This window comes from Saccostrea echinata, unplaced genomic scaffold (genome assembly GCF_033153115.1).
Source record: "Saccostrea echinata isolate AGI-Se365-2 ecotype Australia unplaced genomic scaffold, CSIRO_AGI_Sech_v1 ptg000005l, whole genome shotgun sequence".
In the NCBI taxonomy this organism is placed as follows: domain Eukaryota; kingdom Metazoa; phylum Mollusca; class Bivalvia; order Ostreida; family Ostreidae; genus Saccostrea; species Saccostrea echinata.
This window is the reverse complement of record NW_026889754.1, coordinates 2,713,003-2,729,768: the sequence shown is the minus strand read 5'-3', so window position 1 is coordinate 2,729,768 and position 16,766 is coordinate 2,713,003.

The window sequence follows — 16,766 nt, the reverse complement described above, 5'->3', positions numbered from 1 at the left end:
CAGTAATATAGTATATAAATATAAATGAATGAAATTGTTGAGGCATTAAATAACTTTTGTATCATTGCAGATTTCCATTGCTACACATATTGTTTCAAAAATAAGCTGAATGACAAGAATTCTGTATATTTGCAAATTACATTGTTAAAAATGTGCAGCTTTTATAGGGCCTAATGTGTGTGTGGTGTGGTGGGGGGGGGGGGGGCATGTTATACACACAAGGCACTGCATTACAGTTTGTGACAGACTGTAATAATACATCTTATTGTACATATACACAGTTATTTTACATTGATGTAAACAATAGTATGACTACATGTTGATACATACACACCTACATAAATGAACAGAAAGGGACTTTGGGAGGTGGTGCAGATCGTCCCAGTTTTCCATGATTTCCCGAAATAACGTCATCATCTTCTTATCAAAGAGATAAAGAAGGCTTAGGTCTCTTATTTTATCCATATTCTCTTTAAAGATTGCCTGCTTGTTGTATTTATCCACTGCATATCTCAGCTGTTGTCGCCACGTTTTTAGATGTAAACAATATTCCGTGTCACCGAGTGCAAGCGCTTGGCTGAAGCCGAATGCAGCCAAACGACACCAAAAAAAGAGAATTATTTCGAAGACGTTTTGTTTTATATAAAAGAAAATCACTAATGTTTATTTATTTAAACATGAAAATACAGACATTCATTACAAATTCTCGCAATCATCGTTAAATGACTTTTTTGAGCTCTATTTCCTTATATAGATCTATCAGGGCAGAACAACTGTCATGACGTCAAACCTCATTATGACCTCATTACCATATTATCTTCATGTGTAGCCTTAACTTTACTGCGTTTGCTGTCATGTCACTGACGAAAAAGACACTAGGAGAGGCCATTGTGAGGAGCTATTAAATGTGTTAACTATTAATTGTTTTGTTTTAGTCCGCATGAGGATAGTGACAAATGGAGGAAAGTACAAGCAAATAAATTAACTTTCAGATTTATTACTGAGTACTAAATGAATATTTTGCTGATCCCTGATCATCCCTTTTCTCTTGCTTTTGGGCACCACAGCTTCATTTATCAGCTTATTTTGTTTTAATATATGGATCGTTACGTTATTGTCAAGAGTAAAATTCTGTTAAATTTCTTTCTAGATATAATTTCCCTTTATTCTTTTTAACTCAGCATTTTGAGTTTATCAACCAGATGTGAGTAAATGAATTTGACAGCTCTCCTAACAATTTGATATTTTAATCACTACAACTCTCCCAGTTTTAGCGACTCTCGTGACTTTTGTTTCAATATAATTATAAAGCTGGTTACGTTATCTTGATTTATGAATATCTTAGCTTCATTCACATCCTGTCCCTGGGAACTTTGTAACTTTTTTAAATTCCAATAAGTCATTTATAGCTCCTATATAATGCTTTGTAAGTGAAATTTCAACCAGTCTTCTGTTAATTCTCGTCAATGCTACACTCATGGAATAAATTGTGGAAATCATATGATTGGGTTCAATTTTTGAGTGTAACAATTATAATCAGGTGACCGTTAAGACCCTTGGACCTCTTGTTTGGATATTTGATGATAAAAATTTTCAGTCAATATTTTGACGATTCCGCTGAGTGACAAATACATTTGTTGAGTCCTTTCAGAGTATTTTCACACACATCTGCAAAGAATTAGATGCAGAAATTCTGCCAACTGTCTTCTTCCATCTGGAGTGTATGACTCCTCTGAAAAGTCGGGTTGAAAATTGTAAGCATTGCTCTGAGAGGGAAGCCAGCTACAATGAGCCCATTTCCTCACTTCTGGATGTACTGATTCTTAAAGAATGGGCAAGTACGATAATGATTTTCATCATTCTGAAAGAAATTTGCAACATTTCTGGTGCTTCTTACACTGAATGAAACGTCCAGTTTCCGCAAAACTAAAACTTAAAGTAGAAGTTTCTTGTATGGTTTCTGCAATGCGAAACTATAGTTTCGGCAAGTTTCTGTAGGGTTTCCATATGCTGAAACAATTAGGTGTGTTTTTTAATAATTCCCGCGACATGGAAACCAAATAATAAAGGAAGACATTCACATGTTGAGGACAATCCACAATGAAAAAATGTTAAAAATGAGAAGATAATTTTCCTCCCTCAACAAGGAGATTTTTTGACCTGAAAAAAGACTGCGAGTTGTTATGAGGACAAAGAACTGTCCGAGCTAAATAGTTCCCTTCTGGAAACAGACAGTTAAGTAACAGAGCCCACAAAAACCGAAGATGGAGGAAACACAAAATGAAGAAAAGAAACAACTGACATGTTCCTCATTCATTGCCAAATTCTTACAAATATAAACTTGTTTTGTCGCCCGCGTGGCGCAGTGCTTAGAGCGTCTGCTCTAGAGTCGCGGCGTAAGGAGTTGATCCTTACGTCGCGGGTTCGAATCCCACTGTGGGACGTGGAGACCGATCCCTCGGATGAGATCGTATAAACCGAGGTCCCGTGTCGCAGTAGGTGCTGGCACGAAAATGATCCCTCACTGCTCAACGGCCGTAAGTGCCGGGTATAGGACAAAATTTGCAGCTCTCCACCGGCAAGTGGTGACGTCTCCATATGAGTGAAAAATTCTCGAGAGGGACGTTAAACAACATACAAACAAACAAAACAAACTTGTTTTTAAACGTGCTCTGCTCGTGGTTCTTCAGTTTAATTATTTATTTAATCACGGTCTTTATCAGAATAATGAAAATAATAGGGAAATGATTATTAAAATTTTACGTCATGTTAAAGGTTTTTGTTATTATTTCTCAGCAGTTTATAATAATGTGCTGTTTAGGACCCTCTATACAATAAAGGGATTTTTTTAGACACAGAAAAAAAATATAGAGTGTAAAGGTGTAAATATTGAGCTTTTTTAGCATAGGGTACCTTGCATTTATCCCCAGGAAAAATGTTCAAAGAGAATGAAGCACTTATGAATAGGTACCACTGTTGACAGTTGTTTATTTAAATGGTAAAAATACACTGCACTTGCAAATGAAGTGTTCAATGTATTCTTTTTGGTGTATTAAAGTGTCACGAATGTTTGATTTGATCACAAATTCAGTAATAAGCAATATTTTTTAAAATTTAATTTATTCTAGATCAAAGGGCAGATTATTCTATCTGCATAAAAATACCACAAAATCAGAACTCCTTAGTGTGCTGTGTATAGAGGGCTCTTAATGTATTCACCTTGAATGTGCTCATATATAAAGGTACAAGTGAGTTTTAAACACACTGGCAAATATTACAGATACAGATTTATGCTGTATCAAGATTGTAGGATATTGAGGAGAACAAAAGCAAGGACACTATAAACTATAATGTCCAAAGATTTCAAGGCACAATACAAAAAAAAGAAACAAATAGTGTATTTGAATATTCTGTGTAATTGAAAGTATACAGTAAAACACGCTTATAACGAAGTGCCAGGGACGGACGGTTTTGCTTCGTTATGAACGTAATTCATTTTATCCGTTAAGTGTTAAGTATATTCATATTCGCGTATGGAATGTGCTATAATAATGAAGTTAAAATGTTTTTGTCAGGAGAATTTTTGCCATTTCCGAATTGGTTTCTAAATGGAAAACAGTCTGAAGTCCTGTCCAGCGATCACACTGGTCTCCAATACAAAAACCTGTTTTTGTTGAGCCTTGCGTTCGTGTCCCTTCTTCTGGAAGAATCGCTTAGTTTACGCTTCGGGCCTGGTTTCATCTTCTTTGCCGCCGCCATGTTTTTCGTCGAACATGGAAATGCGCAAGAGTTAAAATTTCATGAATTCATTAGATATCAAGTCGTGGATGCAATAATACTATGTGAATAAGTGCATAAATTTTCCATTTGAAAGAATTTTGTATGCAAAATAAAATCTCATGATTTGATGAATGAAATTAGAAATGGTGGTTATTATTCGAGTTATTGATTAAATATGATTAATCTTATTTCTTTAACCGAGATTGTTAGAAAGGATCTCCTAATACTGTTTATATCTCATTTTTAAAAAAAAATCAAGACAGGCCCTCAAAGAAGATAAGATATCTATATGACTTGGAAAAAGCGAAGTTCAGACTAAATCAAGATGACTATAGGGAGCTGGTGCAAACTTCTGCTGGTGATCAGCCCTTGCACTACCAAAACCAACTGAACCACTGAAAAAGCCCTCGTGTCAACCAGTACTGGCAAACTGGACAATCAAATAAGTTATCTTGCTGTGATCAATCGGTTCAAGACTTAGATGTTCAAAAGCCACCGAATCTGCTTCAAGGTTGTAAACACTCCTTGCAAGACCCAGATGATATGAGACCGAGAGAACTCTATATGTTGATGGTCTGTCATTAAGATACACAGATGACAATGAAGGACATGGACAGAATGCTGCTGGTGATCATTTCTTGCAATCTGAGATAAGAGATGTACCCTTGCAGGTGATCAGTCCTCACAAGACATGCATGGAGATGATAAAGAACAACCAAATATGCCTTAAGAGGTCTATAAAATGGCCTTCAATGAAGATGGAATTGTCAGATCTGGATGTACCCTTAAAAACACTCTGCATGGCGATGATGAAGAACAACCAAATATGCCACTTATGGGTCTATGAAATGGCCTTCAATGAAGATGAAATTGTCAGATCTGACAACCTCGGACGTTTCTTGTATATGAACACTACTTTTGAGCCTGTTTTCAAATTGCTCTTATGTACACGTCCCATTTTAGGACAAATAGAGGACTGCAGGGGAACGTATATTACAGTATTCCAGTACTATGGTCTTTGATAGGAAGGCCGTGTGTTCGAATCACGGTCGCGACTGACGTAAGTCGATAAAAAAATTGGTAGTGACTGTTCCTTCGCCAAGCGCTCGGCACTTTGAAGTGAAAGTTGTGGGTCCTTCGGATGGGACTTTAAAAACCGAGCCCCCGTGTCACGGTAGGCGTTGGCACGATAAAGAACTCTCACTGCTGAATGGCCGAGTAAAGGTCTAAATTTTAAGCCCTTCACCTGTATATGGTGACGTCTCTATATGAGTGAAAAAATCTCGAACAGGACATCAATCCAGTACTATGGTGTGTGTGGTAACCAAAGAACATGGCGCAGCCAGCCGTCAATTGGATCAATCCCTGCAAGAATCTTTGAACTTTCCTCTGCAGATTTGTTCTCAGGTTTGTGAACTAAAATTTATCTAGGATAAAAGAAGGAATGGAAATTTTCAACATACACAGATTTATGTGACTTTAACTTAAAATCTTTATCATTTTTACATTTTCCAAGTCTCATGTCAATTTGTATTTTAGGTTCCTCGCCTTCAAAGAGTATTCGCTCATTCAATTTTTTTAACATGGCTACAATAAGGACATTCATGCACCACCAGTAGTACTTCCTCGACGTAGCGATACTGCAGGTGTGGAAAGACCAACAGGATGGATAAAGAAGTGCAGAGGACTGGTCGTGTTGTCAAATTAGGATCAGATAATTAGAATTTTTATGCTTTAACTTGTGATTGAAAAGTCTTCATACTTAAATGAAGCATAAAACTTTACAAAAAGTGATAGGGTATAATTCTTTTAAAAAACCTTTGCAAATTCTTTATTGCTTAAGAATTGCCTTGATTAAATGAGAAAAACATACAAACAAAAAACCTGATTTTTTATGGTTATTTTAATAATCAGTTATTGTTTGAGTCATTATTGTTTGAAGTCATTACCTGGTTTATGCAAAAAGAGAGTGTGGTTTAATGTAGTGTGTTTTAATGACACAATGAGTGTGCTACTGTTTTATTTGTTAATAAAGTTTTAAAAAAAAAAAAGAAAGCATTATATATTTTGGTGATTGGTCGATTAAGGAGAAATCCAAACTTGCTCCTTCCACTGCTCCCTCGCTCTCCCTTCTCCATAGTTTTCACTGTTGAGATATCCTCCAAAGAGGGGTTCGAGAATTTCTCCTTCCCCTCCTTTGGAATCTGCTCCTCAGCAACATCATACAGCTGAGAATATAAAAGGATAGGCCTTCAATTACATACATGTATATAATATGCAACCGTACTTTTGGTGGTGTTCATTGTGAACATCAATATGTTGTATGGATGGAATTTATTTTTAATAAACCAAACATATAGCAGTTTAAACCCAATTTTTCCAGATTTTCCTACAATGAAGTTGAAGTGAAATAAAGTCATAATAAAACTAAATAATAACTAATAAAGGTAAGTAACAAGTATAATACTATGCATACCACAGAATCTGATTAAGGACCTCCATCCTCTTCCATAGCGAAATTTTGGATCTGAAGGAATTTGGTTGTTGAACAGTTAGTTTTCCAGTGTACTTTTCTGGTGTGCTTAGCTCATAAAGCTGATTGTAGTTAAGAGCTTTTAGAGATCACATTAGTAATTCCATACGTCTTTCGCTCCATGTCATTTTTCTTTATTCAGTGCTTTCTAATATGTATAACATCATTCTTTTTTCCCTGGAACTAAACGAAAATGGTTATAACCATGACCTGATGGCTTAGTTGGAAGAACACATCTGAAAGAACATTCCGGGCGTGTGTGATGGCACATACTGCTCTTTTGCACTTGTTATCGTCAGCGACAATATGTACCTAACCTCACTGCAAATCACAGACCTGTCTCGTATGCTATTTCATGCAGCACCATTGTGAGGATACATATTAGCTATTTTATTTCATGCAGTAGTAAGTGCGACATTACACTTTTCCTAAGTTTTGTGATTTAAATACAAAATTAAAATTATTTGTATTTTCTGTCGGTCTACTGGTGACAGTAACTTTATTCTTGGTGTTTAGAAGTTTAGCACTGATGATATGAACATCATTTATATCAAGTATGAACTACTGGTGACAGTAACTTTATTCTTGGTGTTTAGAAGTTTAGCACTGATGATATGAACATCATTTATATCAAGTATGAACTACTGGTGACGAAATTTACTTTTTCCAGTGGCGGTGACCCTTCGCCTGCTCAGACAAAAGAAATATTGTACATTTCATTTACAAGCACTGTACATAACTATCATAATATTCCTAGGCTTCAGTATTAAAGAGATGAGGTTTACGATCAATTTCTTTTCCTTGGTCAATGATCTTGAACTATAGTGCGATTAAGTGACCTTAAATGTAGGTCACAACAAGTACTCAGGTCATATGAAATATTTCTATCGGGTCATTACATTATTTATCACTTTGTCCTTGCACAAATATTATAAATGATGTTTAATATTTTAAAGTTAAAAAAAAATGAAAATAAAGAGCATAGCTGTACTTTGGTTGACACACACGAGTTGACAGACACTCGATTCAAGTATACATCTACTGTCAGGCATGTGATTTCTGCTTTGTCGTTCTCCCGAGTAATGATACTGGCTTTTTCTCTCCACAACTTCATTCCAATTGTTCCGGTTTCATTTACAATTACAGTTCTCCCGTGTGATGTGTTTGTACTGGTAAAATTTAAAATCTCTTTTAAATGGTCTACATTACCATTTGATTGTTTAAACACGAATGCTTTTATTTACCTTTTTCAATATGTCATATAATCGACACTCTTTCTCCTTTAGCTTTTGTTTTGATTGCTTCAATGTCTACAGAAGTCTGGATTTCTTCTTTAGTGTTTGTTTTGATTGCTTCAATGTCTACAGAAGTCTGGATTTCTCCTTTAGTTTTTGTTTAGATTGCTTCAATGTCTACAGAAGTCTGGATTTCTTCTTTAGTGTTTGTTTTGATTACTTCAATGTCTACAGAAGTCTGGATTTCTCCTTCACATCTATAAGAATAGGATTGTCCACTGTGTCCAAAATCTACAATATATGAACCATATGTCAAACAAATCTACAACATCTACAATATATGAACCATATGTCAAACAAATCTACAACATCTACAATATATGAACCATATGTCAAACAAATCTACAATATATGAACCATATGTCAAACAAATCTAAAACATCTACAATATATGAACCATATGTCAAACAAGTCTACAACATCTACAATATATGAACCATATGTCAAACAAATCCTAGTTCCTATTAAGAAGCTGTGTCCAACATCTACAATATATGAACCATATGTCAAACAAACTCCTTGTTCCTATTAAGAAGCTGTGTCCAACATCTACAATATATGAACCATATGTCAAACAAATCCTAGTTCCTGTTCAGAAGCTGAGAGTTTCTGGTCCGCTATGGTCTTCAGCTAATTAAAAAAAAGAAATGAACATCTATATCATATATTTGCTACTCTTTGTTCTTGTACCCAACATTTCACTTCATTTCTATTCTCGTTCATTGGTAAACCATAAATTACTTCTTACAGTTTTAGCTCTGCTTTTGTATAAACACACACATATTAACATTATTGAAATTATATGAAAAATAAAATTACCCCAACTATTAATACATCTGAATGTTGGTGCATCAAACACTTGTATGCTCTGTATTCCTTCAGGAAAAACAATTTCCTTTACTCGTAGTTAGTAGAAAATGAACAAATATTGCGTGTTTACACATGTATTCGAATGCATTTAAATCTTTAATGGTTATAAAATCAAGGAAAATTCAGAAATCTGCATGTTTTTTTTGTTTTGGGGGATGGGGTGGGTTTTTTTTTCTTTTTTGCTTCACTGTTGAGAGAATTCAAACGGAGTACATCCTGTTGCTCAATATCACACATAATCTGTCCATGATGTTAATAACTATTTTTGAGTAGCAAAATATTAGAAGTTATTTATTTAATTAAAAATGTAAAAGATCTACTTTGGTCTCACAGAAGTTTCCATCGTCACGGTGTCGATACTTATCGGCTCTGCAGTTGCCCGCTATCTTTTCTATATCACGTTACTTATTTCAAGCCCTATTTTTAATATTGTTTTTCTTAATTAATATTTTTTTTTCTGAAGTACCAGTCGAATGGAAAGTACTAAGTTTATACAATAATATCTTCATAATATGGACCAGTCGAATTCACCAAATGACTTGCTTATTTGTTGCTGGTTGGGATTTAACTAGCGACAAAAATGAATGCAATGGTAAGTTTTTAAAGTAATTCATTACTCTTATACTGTTCATAATCGTAAATTAATTCATTTTCTGGTATTCTAAAGAATTCCTATTTTTGTGTGATATCACAATAAACATTTTCCGAATAAATTTGGCAGGCCCCCTTAATGTCATTAATCTACTTGGTAAATGAGAATGGTACACATTTAAGATTGCACATTACTGCTCTATTAAAATAGAAAAATTTAAAGTTGGCATTTATTGAAATGAGAACCACTGTGATTATTTTTGTAGCTTGTATTCGAACAGCATCTCCTTCCGCATACTGAAGATCGTACGTCCTAAATTTTACTTTTTTATGGATAGTACATCTTTGGATAGAGTGTTAGTTTCCTTTGATTCTGCAGCCGCAATGTCTATTTTCATTTGAAGCCATCAACAATTTCCAAGTATTTTCTGATACCTACTTAAAAATTGTGAAATCAATTGTCACAAGATATATCCTGGTGAACTTGAGATAAAAGAAACCACAGAGTCTGACACATCTGTTTCATATTTGGATATTTTACTTGAAAAAGACGTTAATGGTAATCTAACAACCAAGCTTTATGATAAACGTGATGACTTTAACTTTTCAATCGTCAACTTCCCTTACTTATGCAGCAATATACCTTCATCACCTGCATACGGGGTATATATATCTCAGTTGATTCGATACGCAAGAGCATGTACAATTTCTAAAACGAGGTAAATTATTGACAAATAAGTTGATGAAACAAGAATATCAGCTGTCTCGTTTAAAGTCATCATTTCGTAAGTTCTTTAGTCGATACAATGACCTTGTCAGCAAATACAATTTATCATTGAGTCAAATGCTGACTGACTTTTTTCATACTAATTGTTAGGCCATTATTTACACACTGAATTGTCGACGGATTTTTCCGTTATTTCCCGATCATGACAAGGAGTACACGGCGGTTGTGACCGGTCGGCAGGGGATGCTCACTCCTCCATGGCACCTGATCCCACCTCTGATGTTTGGAGGTCCGTGTTTGCTCTGCTCCTATTTTGTATTGTATAATGGACTTCTAAGCTTGAATAATGTTCGTTATCTCCATATATTTCATACATTAATGTGAGACTGCTAGTGCTTCCATATTTTGTCTCAACTGTTTGTTTGTATGTTGTTTAACGTCCCTCTCGAGAATTTTTCACTCATATGGAGACGCCAACACTTGCCGGTGGAGAGCTGCAAATTCTGTCCTATACTCGGCACTTACGGCCATTGAGCAGTGGGGAATCTTTTTCGTGCCAGCACCTACTGTGACACGGGACCTCGGTTTATACGGTCTTATCCGAAGGACCGGTCTCCACGTCCCACAGTGGGATTCGAACCCGCGACGTAAGGATAAACTCCTTACGCCGCGACTCTAGAGCAGACGCTCTAACCACTGCGCCACATCAAACAAACAATCCATCATATATTGAACATCCTTATATTGTAGAAAGTAATAGAAAATCAATCATCTCGATTCTAGACTTGCTCGACTAAAATGAGAATATATCATAAGATAAGATTACAATACTCGATCATGCTGATGAAAACTACATTAGCCATACTCAAGGGGGAGGATTTAAAAGTGATAGAGAGGTTTTTGGAGGAGACTTCCTTACAAACGAAAGAATTTACTCGGCCCAATTAGCTATGTTGAATTCTCTTAACGACTTGATCAGTTGAAGGGTTTTCATAGACCAGAGGGATTTCGCAGGCTAATAAATTTACTTGTGGTATACCTGTAAAGCAGAGTTTAAGTTGGATTGTTCATTACAGTTTCTATTTCATATTAGGTGATTATGATGCATGTGTTTCAGAATTTAAGCTGATGTAGCTAGTGAGACCAATGCTTTTCACGATATCGATGTTTTCAAATCACAGTTATACATCATTAAAAAAAATTAGAAAATTTGACATTTTACATCATTTTTCAGTGCCAAGAAATGTAAATCTGCTGTGCATTTTTCCATACTAAATCTTATTTTTAAAGTCAAAGAGGGAATACCAACTTTTTATTATCTTATTATCAAACTGTGGCACATTCTCCACTGCTTTGATGAAATGGTCCCATTTACTGACTTTCGTGGCTTCATCTAAAATTTCAACACGAGGACTGAAGCAATGTTTCCCAAGAATTTCAAAAATCTGGTAAAAATACTATTGCTTATTGTAACGTGCTAGACCCGAGTGATCTCCTTGGGATCATACTTGATTTTCCCAATTCTTACAGGGATGAAAATGAATGTAAAATATACAAATACATTGGACACATGCCTATTGTGTAAGCTATTCAGTATATACAGATATGTTTTTGTCACTTGTCTAGTGCTACAATTCAATACACACAAACTTGGGTATACAACATGTCTATTTGCCACTTGTCACTTATTCATTAAGTCACCTGGCTCTCTGTGATTCTTTGTTCACTTCGATAAATTATAAACAACTTAATCCAGTCTATTGTCAACTCTGACTTCGCCAATGACATCAACCAATCTACTCTCAAACAGATCACAACAGTGTGATCATACTGTGTACATTTACTTTTGCTAAATATATAAATAATCTTTGTCGTATTTTATATAGCTTTCCAGACAAGAATCTGACTTTGAGCATGCATTGCTCATTTAAACCAAACATTCATTTTTATTTTGTTTCTATGTATTTAACATTCTTTCTTGCATTCTCATTCAATCAAATAACCCTGTTAATTAAATTATACACAAGGATTTCTTGATTAACAACATCTAGCAAAGGGGATTAACTCTCATTTGCTTAACTTATTTCAATTGTGTACTTTGTTTGCCTCATAGATACCCCGGAGCAAAGAAAAGGCACATATACTTAAAATAATATTTAATACACTTACATTGATATTATTGCATTTAGTAGGGGTGCAACGATACACTAACCTCACGATACGTATCACGGTATTCAGTTCACGATACGATACGTATCACGATACATGACAAGGTTAAAAAAGTCTTTCAAGTTTGTCATCATATTTTTTTTTTAAACTTGACAGGGTTATATAAAATGTTCATATTTTTAAGTAATAATCAAAATAAAATTTTGTTAACTTGAATTGGACTGTTGGATAGATCTTTGAGTTTTGACAATTATCTCAACCAATGATGAACATTTACAGGGAACTACGGGAACCTTTCCTAATAATCTTCCTTTTAAATTGGAATGAAAAAGGAAGACACTCATTCTTTTATTCCTTTTATTTACGTAGAAAAACAGTTGTCATATTTCTCGTGTTAACACGTTTTAGTCAACAAGACAGTGAATTTTTATCGAAATAAACACGTGATGAAATATCGTGTATTACCAAAAAATACGTTTCGATCTAAAGGGTTTATCATTTGTCTTAACATCTATAACTTATAATCACATTAAGTCCTTCTCCGTGTTAAATCTGAGGTCTGTAAGATGCTGGAGATTATTTTACCTTCCGTTAAAGCGTTATCGGCGACCTCAAGTTTTGCGCGGAAGCCATTTTGAAATTGTAAAAAAGCAAACAAAACGGACGATTCGGATAATTCTGGACCGATTGAACCGAACCGCAATATCAGTTTTGCGTATCGTGAATTGAACCGTGGAAAAATATATCGCGATAAACCGTCAAACGGTTTATCGTTGCACCCTTAGCATTTAGTTTGTTTGCTAAGTACTCATGGGCAGATGAGAAGATTTTAGAAGCATTAATGCATTTTTGCTTACTAATGAATAGAACCCCACCCATATATAAGAACCCCTGACCCAGGGGCAAAGAAATTCACAGTTTTGAAAGAGGCACTCTTCCTCGTCATAACTATGTACTTAGTTTGTTTGCTTAATACCAAGGGGCAGATGAGAAGATTTTCAAAGCATTAACCTATTTTCAGTATATAATAAATAAGCCCCTCCCCCGGAACCCCTGGCCCAGGGGCCATGAAATTCACAATTTTGGAAGAGGCTCCATTGCTCATCATAACTATGTACTTAGTTAATCCGCTTATTACCCAGTAGCAGAGGAGAAGATTTTCTAAGAATTAATGCATTTTCATTATATAATCATTAGAGCCCCGCCCTAACACCAGAACCCCTGACCCAGGGGCCATGAAATTCACAATTTTGGAAGAGGCACCATTGCTCATCATATCTATATACTTATTTTATTGGCTGAGTACCCAGGAGCAGAGAAGAAGATTTTCAAAGAGTTAATGCATTTTGAGTATATAATCAATGGAGCTCCACCCTAACAACAGAACCCCCGACCCAGGGGCCATGAAATTCACAATTTTGGAAGAGGCACCATTGCTCATAATATCTATATACTTATTTCATCATTTTAATACCCAGGAGCAGAGGAGAAGATTTTAAAAGAATTAATGCATTTTCACTATATAATCAATACAGCCCCGCACTAACACCAGAACCCCTGACCCAGGGGCCATGAAATTCACAATTTTCGAAGAGGCACCATTGCTCATCATAACTATGTACTTATTTCATCAGTTTAATACCCAGGAGCAGAGAAGAAGATTTCTAAAGAAATAATGCATTTTCACTATATGATCATTAGAGCCCCACCCTAGGGCCAGAACCCTTGACCCAGGGTCCATGAATTTCATTCTGGTAGAGGGTTCAATGTTTATTACAATCATGCCAGCAGTTTGACTGTTTGATGTCCAAGAGTAAAGAAGAAGATTTTTAAAGATTGCATTAATTTTGGTGGTTTTAGCCCCATCCCTCAGGCCCCAGGGGGTCAGGGGCCATGAAATTCACATTTTTTGTTCTCCTTCACCCATAGATGCTATATGCCAAAATTGGTTAAAATTGGTTCAATGGTTTCAGAGGAGAAGCTGAAAATGTTTAAATGTTAACGCACGACGAACGCCGATGGACAAAAACGGATAGCAATAGGTCACCTGAGCGACTCAGGTGACCTAAAAACCTGCGTAGAGGACTTGGGTGTGCTTGTCAAAAGTCACTGGTAGAGTCCACAGAGCAGAATGTAACTGTGTTACAGGGTAAGTAAATTATATAATATAATCATAATAATTATACTGTTGATAAATTTTAAAATTTGTAACATTTTCTAATGCACAATATTAATATATCCACTTGCTTGACAGGTAAAAATGTGTTCAATGCATGTACATGTGCATGAACATGGTACTGTACATTTAATAAGAACTGTTTGAGAAAAAGTACCAAATGTCCAGGTGTCTTTTTCATTGCGTTTTGCATCAGTTATAAAATTTAACATGCTTCTAGCAATTTGTTGTTATAATGATAATTATAAAAAAGAACGAAAGAAAAAAATTTTACTTCTAGAGAAGGAGGTGCTTGCAACCATATTGCAGCCTTATTGTATGGGATTGTGGATATAACAGTAAAAAAGCACACCGGTAAAATTGCTCCAACTTAAAAAGCTTGTGAATGGATTAAAACACATAACAGAAATCTTTCACCAAAAAAAGGCACAGGACATGGATTTCAACAAAACAAAGACGGGGAAAAACAATCAAGGTTTATACAGTTTCAGCTAGAAAAATCCAGACCTAACTTTACCGTCTGTTCAAGTTTTAAAAGAAGAGCTTACAAAACAAATCCAATGGCAAGATAGCTAAAAAATTTCTCAACTATTGAAACAAAGTTGACTTTGACTGCTACCTGCTTAAGGTGAGGGAGATACATCCACCACTTACATTCCAGGAGACTGGGCTAGTTGTCCGGGAATCGCTTCCTCACTTAAGTGCCAGCCCTGATGGACTAGCGTACTGTCTTAACTGCAAGCCTTACCATGGTGTTATTGAAGTAAAGTGTCCATACAGCTTTAAAGATGTGCATCCCAAAGAAGGGCTTTTAAGCGATCAATTTTTTGTATCTTAGATGAATTGGAAATTTACGATTGAAGAGGAATTATGCATATTATTACCAGGTACAAGGAGAAATGGCTATTAGTCAAAGAAAGTGGTGTCACTTTATTATATGGACAAGTGAAGGTCTCGAATTTGTAACAATTTTATATGATGGGGAACTTTGGGGAAATGAAATGCTTCCAAAACTGAATTTTTTTTTATTGTCTGCAGTGTTACCTCAGCTTTTTTCAGAGTTAAAAGGGGACTTAAATTAAAATTTTGATGAGTACTGACATATGTCACTAAAGGTCTCTAATGAGGTATGACATAACTGTGCATTAAGGATATGTGTACACGCACTCTCAAATCATAATCAACATTGACATAATGTATTTTGCAATACTTGTGAGCATCTGATTAATATATTTATAATAGAGTATTTAATTTTTATTTTCTAAATGAAGGTACATACATTACCTCTTAATTTAATAATAACTTTTACATAAGGTCAAAAGTCATTGCAACGATACAAGGATATGATGCATTTAAAAACTTTATTTTTACAGAAACTTTAATAATAGTAAACATGAACTGATAGTTTCTGAATCTTTAAAAAAAAAAAAAAAATTAAAAGATTTTCTGACATAAGACATGACAGTGCAAATGAATGAAGTTGTTCTGGTTCATCATTGCTATGTTCTTTGGAACATGATTCATGATCGACATACTGAAGTATAAATAATGTAAAGACGTACGTAGATTTCAAACAATGAAGTATTTGATGCATATTCTGAAAGATACAATTATGATTTACATAGTAAATTATACTATGACTGAATAAGTGGAGGCACGAGATTACAGAGAGAACACACACAACAAACACTATTTTGGACACCTTGTCATGAAGTGATATTGGAACTACACCTTGATTAACTCCTCGTTCCACATGGATTCTTAAATTTGCAACCCTTCTCCATTTTCTAGGGACACAATAATTAAAGATCGTGATGACCTCCGATTTCTTAAACTTCTCTCATATCAACATAAAATCATTGAAATGCCATTTTGAAGACCTATTTTTTTTCAGTCAACTTTTAATGATCTCGCTTCTGACATCCTAGGAAAATGCAAATTTAAACCATTACATGTACAGTGTAATCACACTCACTGACATACTACAGTGAAAACTGTCTAATCTGACTCCTATGCAATGTTTCACTGTAAATTATGACTCATTTCAATTCCCATTTATTGTTCTTTAATGTTTTTTTTACGCTGTGCAATCTGTCACCATGTTTTTTTTTTTCAAAACAAAATTTGTGTGCCTGTCGGATAAGACAGGTTCCACTGTTTTATGATTTTCTAAAGTCATTTTTCCTCAATTAGATTATTAGACAGATTACTAGTAAGTATCTGAATGTTTGAAATACATTTAATGAGAATAGCCCAGTAAAAGCATTTTGTGAATGGAGCATATACATCTATCCCATTATCTACTGATAAAATTATGGTTAACTTGTAAAATCCAAACCCTCTACTGCTGAAGCTTCCTAACTAGTATCAGTATCAAGAGCAAAGGAGATGATGATCTATTTAACTATGCCAAGCATAACCTTCACTTCTCTTCCAATTTATTGTGCATTAAAGAGGCAATTCGAGAAGGGAACTTTGTTATGTCAATATTGCTCTCAAAATGATGCTATCTTATTTTTTGCACACTCAGAACTATCCAAATACTTTGTGGAGTGTACCCGTTTTATCTTACTGATAGAGCACTTGCTTGAACCAACACTTGTTTTTCGAATCAGAGTCCGTTCA